Below are 14,657 nucleotides of genomic sequence, written 5' to 3'. Positions count from 1 at the left end.
GGGTATATACCCAGAAGTGGTATTGCTGGATCATATAGTAGATCTAATTTTAGTTTTTTGAGGAACCTGCATATTATTTAAGTAGTTGAAAACAGCAAGCAATATTTTAACTATGGTAAAAGCCCAAGGAAGGTAAGCCTCATCTTTGATGAAAATAGAAAACTGAAGATGCTTTCTGCATTCTTTGAAACATTGGTATTTTGAAGATAGTTCATATTTTAAATTTTTTACTGAGAAATTAGTAGGATTAAAACATTGTAAACTGCCCAATTTTAAGCCTTGAGCATACATAGATGCCCTATTTTCTGATTTATATATGAGGACAAATATTAAGTGATTTGCATTTACAATTCACTACTATAATGACTAAAATAGATTTCAACTATTTCTGTGTTCCAGCTTACTAATGTCTTCCTATTTGACAATATTATGATCACATGAGACATTATGATGTGCATTTCAGGGCTAACTTTTAATTTTGGATTTTTAAAAATGGGACACTGATATAGACTGAATGTGTCATAAACCCTATGACAGATCTGAAATTAGAATTTATGGCAGATATCACTCCTCCAAGCATTTATAGCCATTTGAACTTGAAAAGCATCTTTTTTATGACCATAGATTTGTGATCTAGTTTGTCTATTAGTCTTGATGAATGTGAAATATTTATCATATTTCAGAATTAAAGTGGCTAAAATGTACTGGCAGACCCAAATGATTGTAATTATACCAAAGAGAAAAAAGGAGCATAATTATTCTTTAGATATCTGCTAATATTACAAAAACTATGCTAAGCATATGTATTTCTATTATATAATTCTCATAATGTCTCTGTTTTGCAGATGATACTATAGAGACTCAGAGAAGTCGGTTACCTAAGTTTTCCAAACTTGTAAGCATCAAGAATTGATATTTGAGGGGTCTACCTGGTGGTGCAGCAGTTAAGTTCGCACGTTCCACTTCAGCGGCCTGGGGTTCCTCAGTTCGGATCCCAGGTGCAGACATGGCACCGCTTGACAAGCCATGCTGTGGCAGGCGTCCCACATATAAAGTAGAGGAGATGGGCATGGTTGGTAGCTCAGGGCCAGTCTTCCTCAGCAAAAAGAGGAGGATTGGCAGGAGATGTTAGCTCAGGGCTAATCTTCCCCGGAAAAAAAACATTGATATTTGAACCCAAGTTTTGAGATTCCAAATCTGGTGCACGGAAATATAACTGGGATATATATATATATGTCTGGCTTTATATGTAAAATTGTAAAACATGATAAGGGCTATCCCTAATATGTATATTGGCCTACTTATTTGACCAAATTATTGTGAGGATGAACTACTATATAAAAACTTTATAAATGAATTTCTCATAGAGAGGCAGTGGTTAGTTAAATGCAAAATTTTTATCATAACTTGGAAAGTTACATTTGTGGACACCTGCATCCTATATTTCAAGTCAAACTTGGTAATAATCTCTCTCCCAATGAGGTTTGAGAATGTAGTCTCTCCATTAGGTATTGACATATTTTTTTAAGCAGCTGCACAAGGATTCTCATCCAAGTAGAAAGATGATACCAGAGTTCCAGACAGGAAGCTGAATAGCAAAAGGAAGAAAAGCACTTCAGATAAGATAGGCGGGCATGCTTTTAGGACTGAATAAGCATTATGTGGAAACAATACAGGAAAGAAGATTGTATGTGGAAACGTACTGTGCAGTATCATAATTAGCATTTGGGTATTATGAAGTGAAAAGGATACACAGATTCCAAGATGTCTGTAATGAAGCACTCCATGCTTAACTTGGCAGCTAGTAGCCACAATGATATAATAAGCCTTACTAAGAATGGAGACAGGACTACATGATTTTGGATAGTGTTTGTTAAAGCATAGCTCAAATCAGACAAATTCTTAAATTATTATCTTTTTTGTAATCATTCATTGTGTATCAAAGTACATCCTCTTTCAAGACTTTCCATAATGCGCTCCAAACCAACTCTCTAATTTTTCTCTTTAAACTTTATGAATCTGTCTTGCCAACCTTTTTGTAATTTTTCAAACATATTTTGTGCTCATGCTTTCCTCTTATCTTTTTACATAAAATATTCCTTTAATTTTTTCTTTCTTTGTCCATCATTCATGGTCCATTCGAAATCCAAATTTATCTTCTGTGTAGTCTTTTTTGATCCATCTCTAACTGAATATGCTTTCCTTTTCCTAAATCTCTCTAGGACCTTGTGTCTTTTTTTTTTTAATCATATCTTTAGTGAGTACTTAGCATCTACAATGAGAAATTGCACACAAGGATTATAAGTAAATTAGCCCCTAGAGAGTTAAACTCTAAAATCAATGCTAAGGAATTAATGCAGAGCTAGAAGGGCACCCAAAGGAGGAGAAATAATTCCTAGTTGTAAAGGACTTGATCATAATCTGATTGATTGTATTAACATGTTGAGAGAATGAATGAGACAAGCGTATTAAGTTAGACTTAGATGCAATAATGAAAAGAAGTATCAGGAGAACTTTGGCAGTGTCACTCAATGGAAGTTGGAGAAAGAGAAAAGCCTTAGGTTCAACATTTACATAGTTTAGTGAGCAAGCATATTTCTAGGGTGTTTAACCATTCTGTGAAGCTGAAGGAGTTTAAGTAGTATAAAGACCCTACTGGAAAATCATCTCAGTAGTATGATTCTTCCTACCAAATGTGCCTACATTTGCATCCATTCTCTCCTTCCTTCTTGTGCTGTTCTGCTTTAATAGAAAAGTGTTTCTTCTCTTAGCTAAATCAAATCTTTGCACCCATGCTCTGGATCTTTCTTCTATTCTCATACATTGTATCCTATCCATTATTCCTTAGTCCCTCTGTCTTTTAAGTGTTCAATTGCAGAAGTCAGAAAAGTAAACACCATCTTTGAGATTTCAGTTTAGCATCATCCAAAGGAAGACTATAAGAAAAGATTCAGGAGCAAGGAGTTTATTTAAGATTTCAAGGAATACCAGTAGGGGAACAGAGGAGTGATGCAGGGTAGGGAAAGTAGCCAGTAAAGGGTGGCATTTAAGTCTGATACCCCTGTGGGAAACCAGAGCTTGATCAGGAAAAGCTGTAAAACACATGGTTCAGAGTTATCCCACCTAGAGGAGGTACTTCCAGCATGATCATGTGAGCAGTTTTGTAGATTTGCTCCTCAGTGAAACTGGTGAAAATGATGAAAAAAAAATCTACTGTTTTAAGTCTCTGGAAATGGTCCCAGGGGCATACAGAAAATTAAGAAACATTTACTCAAGAAAATCTACTAAAACCCAGTAAGAACGGGGAGAGTCAGTGGTATCTGAACTGAGATCCACCTTTTCCCTCTCCCCTCCTGACTCAATGAGACAGAAACTCTAGACTGTTGCTGCTAAGAGCACAGGGCTACCTCTCTCCCTAGCTCCCAGTCAGGGGGTTTTCTTCCCAAGGAGGCAAGATGTCCCATCCTGCCCCAAGCTACCTGTTGTTGACCCTAAGTTCTGGATGAGTACTGCTGAGAAGTGGGGGCTCCCTTCTTCTATCCACTGCCATTCATGGTACAGAGACTCTATCTTGGTTATGGAGCCACTGAGAATACTGGGGTCCCAATTGCCCTTGCTCCAGCTCATAAACTTCTGTACTGGGAAAGGTAATCTGAAAAGATGTGAGGCTACTGCCTCTGCGCCCCAACTAAGCACTCAGCTCCTAAAGTGGAGGGTGTCACTCATAGAGAAGCACACTATTGTCCCTATCCCCAGCTCCAGAGCCATGGCTCAGAGAATCTTCCTGGGGAGAGAAGCAGGCCATAAAACTGATAGTTCCTTATCTATTCTTAAAGGAACTGACTTATTTCTAACCCCAGGTAGAAAAGTTTAGCCTAAGTGTGCTCTCAAAAATAGTAGAGGTAGTTGTGAGGGGGCAGTTGGGAGGAGATTGGTAGATTCATTGGACATATGGGTTAAACTGTAGGCCAGTTCATTTGCCCAAGAGAACCAAGGAAAGACACAGCAGGTTGGAGTCCACTTGAGATGAGAATAAATCACAGACACTGGCCTCCGGAACTAATCCTTTCAAAGGAATCTAAATTTGTTTATTTTAATTTGTGGAGTAGTTTATGCCCCATGGTGTTGTTGAAAATAATAGAGCACTCAGCTAGAAATTAGTGGAGTTTAGCAGGTGAGTGTTCTCAGGGAAAGGGACAATCAGAGAGAAGCCTGTAAAAACCACTGTCATTTCAGTGTAACCGTGAGTGTATCCAAAACTGTAACTTCTGAGTAATATCATCAGAGGCTTAACACTGTAGGGGGATGCAGACTTCACTAAAACAATCTGGACAGTTGTTTGACAAATTAACAAGCAAGTAACAATAACAAACCCCAGGCAAGGATGACCAGCACTTAATGTTGCCATAATATGTTATTTAAAATGTCCAATTTCCAACAAAATTTTGAGTCATGTTAAGAAACAGGAAAGTAATGACCCATATACTGGAAAAAAACAGGCAACTAAAACCTGTGAAAGTGGCCAGAAGTCAGATTTAACAGACAAAGTCTTCAAAGTAGTCATTATGCATATACTGAGAGAAATAAAGGAAACCATGATTAAAGAAATTAAAGAAGATATGATGACAATGTTGCCTCAAATAGAAATAGAAATGATAAAAAAGAACCAAATGGGAGTTCTGAAGTTGAAAAGTGTAATAACTGAAATGAAAAATTCACTAGAGAGACTCAAGAGGAGATTTGAACTGGCAGAAGAAAATATGATTGATCTTGAAGATAAATTGATAGAGATTATGCAAATCCAAAGAACAGAGACAAAAAGCTTGATGAAAAGTGAACAGAGACTCAGAAAATGTGGAAGACTATTAAGTGTACAGGTAATGGGAATATGAGAAGGAAAAGAGAGAGAGAAAGGAGCAAAAAGAAATCTCACAGAAATAATGGCTTAAAACATCCAAAATTTACTGAAAAACAATAATCTATACATCCAGGAAGCTCAATGAATTTCAATTAGGATAAACTCAGCGACATCCACAGACAGACACATCACAGTGAAAATGCTGAAAGCCAAAGGCAAGGAGAAGATCTTGAAAGCAGCAAGAGCAAACAAACTTGTCACTTACAGGAGCAGCCCTTTAAGATTAACAGCTGACTTCTCCTCAGAAACAATGGAGGCCAGCAGGCAGCAGGGATAACATATTCCAAGTGCTCAGAGAAAAAAAAAAACTATCAACCAAGAATCCTATATTCAGCAAAGCTGTCTTTCAAAAATGAAGACAAAATAAAGACATTTGGAGATAAACAAAAGCTGAGGGGAATTGTTGCTAGTAGACCCACCTTACAAGAAGCACTAAAGGAAGTTCTTCAAGCTGAAAGCTTATAACCTCAAAACTCATATTATTCCTAAGAGTAATTTGAATCCACGTGGAAAAAAAAGGAGCATTAGTAAAGATAATTATGTAATTGTAAAAGGTAGTATACATGCAGATTTTTCTTCTTTCTTCTGTTCATTGACTTAAAAGCAATTATATAAAACAATATGTATATAATGTGTTGTTAGGTCTATAACATATATTTGCCAATAACAGCACAGAGGTGCTGAGTGGGAGAAAATGTGTATTCAAGTAAAGAAATGATACCAGATGGTAACTTGAATCCACAAATGAAGAAGAGATAAAGAAGTTAACATAACAAAAACTATAAGTATATACTTGTTCTCCTTCTCTTCTTTAAAAGACATAAAGTTATACAAATTAATAACTTTGTATTGTTGGTTTTGTGATATTTATGGATGTAATATGTATAATGATAATACCACGGGAAAAATGGAATAGAGCTATGTAGGAGTAACATTTCTGTACTTCACTGGAATTAAGTTAGTACGTATCTGAAGCTGATTCTGATAAATTAAGATGTATATGGTAAGGCATAGAGCAACCACTAAGAAAATAACTCAAAAAAAGATAGTGAAAATATTAAAAAATTTAAGTGCTACCTAAGAAAGTATTCACTTAATGCAAAGTAAAGCAATAAAGGAGGAATAGAGCAAGAAAAAGATGAGACACATAGAAACAAAAACTAAAATAGGAGACAGGCAAATATATTCACCCGTAAAAAGAAATGAAGTCCTGATACATGTTACGACATGGATGAACCTTGAAAACACTATTCTAAATGAAAGAAGCCGACCGCAAATACCACATATTATATGACTTCATTTACACAAAATGTCCACAATAGGCAAATATAGAGAAGAAAGTAAATTAGTGGTTTCTTGGGGCTGAGATGGGGAAGGGGGCATAGGAGTGTGATAGCTAACCAGCACAGCGTTTCTTTTCGAGGTGATGAAAATGTTCTAAACTCAATTGAGGTAATGGTTGCACATGTCTGTGAACATAATAAAAATAATTCAATTGTACATTGTAAATTGTACACTTTAAATAGGTGAATTTTCTCTCTATATATTAGACAGCTCTGTGAATTACATCTCAATAAGTTGTATTCCTTTTTTACAAAAATTATTCTACCTGAGTGGTGAGGATGATTAGACATTTACAACCAATTCCCAAGAGTCATTTGTTGGGGGCTACCTCCCGTGATGGTGAATTCCCTGTCCCATCCAGCCTGTGCAAATGGGAAAAGGTAGGCTTTAATCCCAGAGATGGAGACACTTGAAGCTGGAATTTGTCTAGAGCGCACTGATTATGGTCAGGTCTGAAGTATGTGGAGCCCCGAGAACATTTGTTTCAGTTGACTCCTTATACCACTCAGATCTGCCCACATCTTACATTAGGTTCACTACATCTTGTGATTACTTCTTCAAGGTGATGTCTGGTTACACTTTATTAAAAAAAAAACAAAAAACTTAAAACTAGAGGCTTAGGGGGCAAAACGATAGTTATCCTACAGTAGTTGATACTGAGGCTGCCGTGGATAATTGTCTTCTTTCTCTCCCACCTGATCTAGACTCTCTCACTCTGAGGAAGCACTGACTGCTGATCTTGATTCCCTTCCTTGGTTGTGTTAACATGACCCTCATCAGTGACTGTCTAAGCTTCTGGTTTCCATTCTTTTCAGATTGCAGTGGCTGCAAATGCCTGTTTAGAGCTAACACTGGTTGTAGAAACAACAGAAAGCACCCCAGTGAATCTCCTCATACCCAGACATTCTCATTCCTGTCCCCTATTATGTAACAGTAACCCTACCTAGCACATATTCAGGAACCCCTACGAATGCCATTGTCTATTAGCCAAGGGTTCATGTGAGTTGTAGCTGACCTTTCTGAGTTTGCTTCCTTTATGGTAATTATGTCCACTTTGGGCATGACTGATGGTTACCTGCCTCCCAAAGACCCCTGCTATTCCAGAATCCTATCATTACCAATTATATTAACTAGCTCAGTTCCATCATGGTCTTCCCTACTGTCACCCATGGTCTGCAAAGGACAGCCCAAACTGAACTTCTCACCCACAGGAGAGCCACCTTCACTAACTCATTTCTTATAATTTTATGGAACCATCCTCTGGGACTTCAAAGGGAGCATAGACAACTGGTGGGTTCTCTGGGGATACGTATGAATTTCTTCTAGCATGCCAACCTCTTACCTCTCTTCAATATTCCACAAAGCAGTCTGGCATTTCTACCTATTTATTGTAGGCCACCATAATAAATTAGGATATAAATTAGGAGATATATATAAATTAGGAGATATAATAATATATATATTGTATATATATAAAATAAACTACCATTTAAAAGAGATTGCATTCTTGTTTCCATGTACCCAAATTTGGGGTAACAAATTCCAAACTTGGGGTTAACTTTCAATTATCCCTGTAGCAAATTTTAGATGCAAGTTGTCAGCCTCTTGCCAAGGAACAGATGTTGTGTGGACCACCTTTCCTCCTGTTAGTTGATGTGTATTTTCAGATTACAAAATCATGCTCACTTTAGCCTCACGGTGGATATGGGTGTCCATTTAATGCACTTAGATATTTGATACAAAGATATTAATTCACATACTTCAAGTTAAATATGCTTGATGTTTAAATGTTCTGCTAATTTAAAACATCTGTGAATGCATTCCTTAATTTCTCCATTTGAACTTGTAAACGAGAGTCAACTATTACACTTATAATGAAACTCTTTTTTTCAGTGCTTAAATTATCATTTATAAATGCCCTATTTTTATAGGAAATAATAACATCCTCCAGCACGACAAGTTTTAAAAGTGCTATAACTGGCAACAAATCTCTCAGGACAGTTGATGTTTAACATATCAGTCAGCGTGTCCTTAGCTTCTCTCGGTCAGTCGGTTCCTCACATGCAGCTAGCTTGTAGATCAGCGGGCAGGGTGCCATGTCAGGCTAGTGGGCTAAGATTCCTTTTTATCTAGAAAGAAGTAACCTCCTTGTGTTCCTTCAAAGTCCTGAGCAATCTGATTTTAACATTTTGGCTTTCTTTTTGTGTCAGGTGAAATAGGAAGCTGTGCATAAGTCACAAAATTGAATGCTGAATAGTTACGGACCCTATTATGTGAAAAAATTTAAAGAACCCCAAACTGCCCCCCCCCCAAAAAAAAACCAATTTCTGCTCCAGTTGAATGTGAATATTAATTTTAGAGGAGTTGAAAGCTATGTTTTATGATGTTACCAAAACAGCATTTGCTAAAGTTAGGGATAAAACCTCACAAGAGTAATACAAATTTAAATTTTAGAAACCAGTTCAGACTTCAAAAGTGACATTCCATAAGAGGGATTCTTCATAATAAAGAATGGTATCATTCCTTAAAGCCTATATATGACTGTCAAATCTGTAGCCATTGAACATATGATGCTTAAAGCCAATTGTTAGTTTTCTAACATTAAATGAAACAGTTAAAAATACCAAGATCATTTCAAGTGAAAAATATCTGTGGCATGTTTAGTTTAAAAACACAAGATTAAGGGCCAAATGAAAACTATTTTTTGTAGCTTAAGGTTATTAATACTTAACTTCACTATCTTACTCATTACATAAGAATGCAGTTGAAATAGAACAATCTAAATTGCAGATAAAAATATGACTATTATATTTGAAGTATTTAGATATGCTGACATTTAGGATAATCTTTACATATTTCTGAAAATGAATGAGGATTTTGAAAGAGCTTAAACTTCTGGTTAATTCCTCTGGTGATCTATTCAAATTTGCAGTGATCTTGACTGGTGTTAAATAAACTTCCCATAAAATGGAAGATGGATGTGAAAATCAAAGGTTTAATCAAATTTACCCATTTACCCGTTTTTGTCTTTATTTTTCATGTTAACAGCTAGCACAATAAAGCAGAAAAGGCAGTGAATTTATACAAAACCATGATCAACAGTCTTTTAAAGTGTTCATATATCTGATACATACATACAAATTAAAAATGTCTTTGACTGGCTTGACCAAAAACAAACCAACAAACAAAAATAAATTCTGTAATCTGGAATTTCATATGATACTACACCAAGGTCTACTATCAGGTATTTAAAATTTACTTTCATAGAAAAATCTATGTAACAACATCACAGAATATTTGGAAATGAAAAATAAACTATAGTAAAATAGCAATTATTTTTCTTTTCTCTTCTTACTTTTATAAGTGGTTTTTCATAATTACATTCATAGATTTGAACTGTTATTTCATTTAGACTCTTAGACTCAGTAATTTTTCTATTGCTCCGTAGATTTGCAATTCTTATTATTGAGGACTGTATAATATTCTACAAAGTGAATGTTTAATAATTTACTTAACAGTTGTCCTATTATTGTATTTAATCCAAATCCTCTAACTGATTGCTATAGGTGTGGGTAATGTAATTGTAGCAGATTCTTAAAGTAATTGCCTTTAATGACTCATGTCTTCCTGTGTTTACGTCCTTGCATAATTGTCCCTTCACATAGGACTCTGAGTTTGTCCATGTGACTTACTTTGGCACACAGAATATCAGTAAATGTAATGCAAGCAGGGGCTTGAAAAATGCCTGCATATCTGGGCTTGCTGTCTTGAAAAGCTGCCACTACGTGAAGACGTGCAGGCCAGTCTGCTGGAGACAGGTGGCCCAGCCAACTGCCGGCACAGTCTCCAGACATGTGAGTGAGGGCGTCTTAGACCATCCAGGTGCAGCTGATCCATCAGATTGCTGCCACCACATGAGTGACCCTTGTACAGATGACAGAAAAACCACCTAGTTAAGCACATACAGTTACAGATAAATAAAATGGATGTTGTTTGTGCTGCTACATTTTGGAGATGACAATAGAAAACTCAGAAACAATTGCCTGAGCTCACCTTTCAGGCCAGAGTTGGTGGAAGAGGGAAGCCGCAGGATCATTGCTTACTCTGCACAAAGGAGTTGTCATGGCACTGGCTGAGAGCAGCAGACAGTGGAAATTTATGAGGCAGCCTCAGGAAACAAGACAAAATCCTAAACATCAAGTCTACAGGAGTTGGCAGAGAACATGAGCCAGACACAAGATCAAGGGTATGTAAATGCACTCAAGGATCAAGGAGTAAAAGGGCTTGTGTAGGGAAAAGTTGGTGATATCCCTTAAGGCAATGGATGAAATAAGACATGAGTCTTTTTCTCCAACACTCGGGCCTTAGCTTGTAGGAAGCTTCAGCTGTTGCTATGGCTTGTTACTTTTTGGGGGTTGAGCCCTGGTGATGAGATTACAGCGTCAAAACCTAGAAACATTTATTATTTTTGCTATATGATATATAATTCTCACTTATTATTAAATCTTTCTTTTTAATTAAAAATATTCCAAACTTACAAAAACTAATGTAATAAACATCCATGTACCCACCATGTTAATGTTTTGGCATTGGCTTCATACCAATCTTTTTTGTGTTTTGAAGTCATATCATAGATACAGTTACTCTCTATATTCTCTTTCCCTTTATTGGTCACATGAGTTACAAGCAAGAGTGATATTTAATATAATTACACTAGTTTGCTAACAGTGACTTGAGGCCCTCTGCTGGATCACGCAGAAGTCTTGGCACTCTGAATGGACTGCGAAGGCAGGAGAAGGGATTTTAGAGGAGCTCAGAGCAGCTGCTGTTAATCATAACTGGTACTGAATTATTTTAAATATATCTACGACTTTCCCAGAACACACTGCTGAAGATTGGCCTTGATTATAAATATTCTATCCCAGTCTGGATATTTTTTACTTTGTTAATGATGTATTTGGTGCATTTATTTTGATTTTGGTGTATAGAGCTTTTATATTTAATGACCTCAAATGTATTGATCATTTCCTTTATGATCTGTGCCTCTTCTATCTTGTTTAAGGAATCCTTTGTTAAACAAAATATTTCCTTCTAAAATGTATGGCAATGCTCTTCATTTTTAGATCTTTAAATCATGTAGAGTTTATATTTTTTGTGTGTAGTGGGGATTTAATTTTACCCTTTACCTTATAGATATGCTAACTCTGCCACTTATTAGCAATGTGTCCATGTCCAAGTTACCTAACCTCTCCGTGCCATAGTGTCGTCATCAATGAAATGGGATTAGTAAAAGAGTCTTTACCTCATAAATTATTCAAAAGATTAAATAAAAAATAGGTGTAAAATATCTGTAACAGTCCCTGTAACATAATGGCCACCCTGCAATTATTAGCTAATAGATCTAGCCACTTGTTTAGCAAAATTTATTGAATAGCCCATACTTCACCTATTGATTTGACATGCCTCATGTACACATATGTGGACTCATTTCTAAGCTATTATGTTTCTTAATATGTTTATCCCTCTTTGCATCAGTATCCAAACTTTTTTTTGTTGCTAGAAAGCAATAGAAATTTAATTATTTTTACCAAACTATTGGATGTGTTTGTAACATCACACAAACGTGTGAAATTGGAGATTAGATTTTAAATCCAGATTTTAAATCCAAGTTTTAAAAATATAAACTGGAATGCTGGCATAATTAATTTTTAATTTTTATTTCATCATTCATTATAATCAATGATCCAAAGAGATTTATGCACCCCTATGTTCATTGCAGCATTATTCACTATAGCCAAGACGTGGAAGCAACCCAAGTGGCCTTCTACAGATGAATGGGTGAAGAAGATATGGTATATATATCTAAACTTTTGATTGCCATAATTTTATGGCAACTCTTGATATCTGGTAGAGTAAATGTCCCCTCAATGTTATTCAAAATTGTCTGAGTCTTTTACCTTTGTGTATGACTTTGACATCAAAACTGTTGATTTCTATGAAATTTATTGTTGGAATTTTGATGAAAGTTGCATTGAATTTACAAGACATTTTGGGGAAAACTGTCATCTTTAGGATATTGATTCTTCTTATCACTAAACATGTTACTCTATTGATTTAGGTCCTCTTTTAGTTATTATTTTGGAACCTATTAGTATTAACTAATTATACCAGGAGGGTAAGGATTCTTTGAATTCTAGTGTAGGCTGCTTATTCCCCACACTCCAGAACCAAGGGGCTAGGAGGCACGATTGCCATAGTTAGAATTGTTTGCATATCTCCTCCCTACTTGAAATTCTTCTGTAAGAAGACTTCCATAAGACTTTCATAAAGTCTCCTACAACTCATCAAAGGCTCAAACTCTTTAATGTGATACAATACCTTCTGTGATTCCTAAGTTTATATCTCTAGTCCACCCTTCACTAATGCTGCAGATTTGTATAGCCACCTGCCTGCTTGCTGTTTCCATCAGATGTCTAAGTGATACTGGAAACTGAACTCACATCTCCTTGCATATGCAACCTCCTCTGATTCTAAAAGCTTATTAAATGGCATCATCATTCACTCAGTTGTTCAGGCTGAAAACCTGAAAGTCATTCTTGACTCTTCCCTTACTCTCACATTCCAGATCAATTCATCATCTTGGTGGTACTTCCTTTGTAATCTATCCTGAATCCGACCTTTTATGCCTACCCCTACAGCTGCCATGCTAAACCAAGTCATCATCAGTTCTAGCCTAGCTTAATGAAGACAACTTGGAACTTTTCTTCCTCTTCCACTCTTTTTTCTCCCTTCCGATCCGTTCTCAACATAACAGCCTAAGCACTCTCAAAATAAAATCATGTGACTCGCATGCTCAGAATCCTCCTGTAGCTTTCCATTACTTAGGGGTAAAAACTGTTTATATGCAAGGAATCCTTCAAATTCTGGCCTGTCCTCCCTTTAGACCTCATTTCCTATCATTTCTTCATCTCCCTCTTGAACAACCTGCTCTGAATGCACTGGTCTGGCTATTCCCTAAATAGGTAGGCTTATTCCTGCCTCAGGACCTTTGAACTGTCCATTCTCTCTGCCTAGAATGCTCTTGGAGGCATTTACATTGTTGGTGGAGAGTTTTATTAGTGGGTAGTGAGAAATTGCACATCAATAATTTGGTGGTCAGTTTTCTGCTTTTGGTTCTTTCATTTATCGTTATACTTTAATTGTTGAGGAAATTGGGACACTTTTTCCTGTATAGCTTTCATTTAACATATTCCTCTTAATTGTGTACTTCCTATAAATTCTTAGGTAAAGATAGAAGCTGCATCAGATTCAGGTTCCATTATTTTGGTCAAGACTACTTCATAGCATGGTGTGCTTCTAGTGGAAGTACAAAATATATCTTCTTGTTGTTGTTATCACCCATTAATCATCATTACCCAGATCCATTATGCCATTAAGGATGGCAAAAATGGTAATATAATAACTCCATAAACCTTTCATGAAAGAAATTTTCCCATAGGAGCAATTTGGTTACTTTGAGGTAGAGTTTTATAGGCAAGACAGATAAATGCTCGATTTTTCCCTTTATTTAGCAATTTTCAGTAGAATATGATGGTTTTGTAGCATTTTCCAAGGGTCGTTAAAACTAATTTTTAAATTCATCCACACTGTCTAATAATTGGCTAATGTAATATCATTGATTGGGAAAGGATAATCTAAGCTTAACAATAAAGGTGAAATCTTTAAAGGCAAGATCATCAGATTTGAATGTATAAAAATATAATATTTATGTTGTCAAATATTTTAAAAAATTAAAAATTTGAAGAATACAGTAAGGAATTTGTTTGCAACATATGTGGCAGACAGTGGGCGAACGGCTCCTGGGCTCATTTCAGGTGGCCTCTTTTGATTCTCCCCATTTATCTTTATGAATCAGTCAGATTAAATTTTTGAAAACTTTAAAAAGAGAAATAAACGTCTATGGGAGTGCGGTTATTAAATAAAAAGTGAAAAAATAGAAGTGTCAAAAATCACCCAATCCTTATTTTCTTCCTCCTAACATCACAATGAAATATTCTCATTGTTCAACTATTCTTTTTCTTGGGATCTGTATTCCCTAGACAGTGTCCTGGTCTCTGTCTTAGTTTCTCCTCTTTCTAATTTTTATCTTATCAGGAGAATGTGATTGCTTCTGAGAGCATCACCTAAATACAGTGGATATACAGCAACCCCAGAAGAAAGAGGCTGTAATTACACTTACGATATTTTGTAATGTGATCCCCATCCCTGCTCTACCTTTCTAGCAATTTTACTCTGAAGTCTGTTTAGGCCTTCCCTGGTTCTTTCTTCACCATAGATGTTTGGGAAGTGTGTATGTGTATGTGTGTGGGGAGTGTGTATGTATGTCTGTGTGTGT

Source organism: Equus przewalskii, chromosome 17 (assembly GCF_037783145.1).
Source record: "Equus przewalskii isolate Varuska chromosome 17, EquPr2, whole genome shotgun sequence".
Classification (NCBI taxonomy): Eukaryota; Metazoa; Chordata; class Mammalia; order Perissodactyla; family Equidae; genus Equus; species Equus przewalskii.
The sequence above is the reverse complement of the archived record's forward strand: the minus strand, read 5'-3'. Positions refer to the sequence as shown.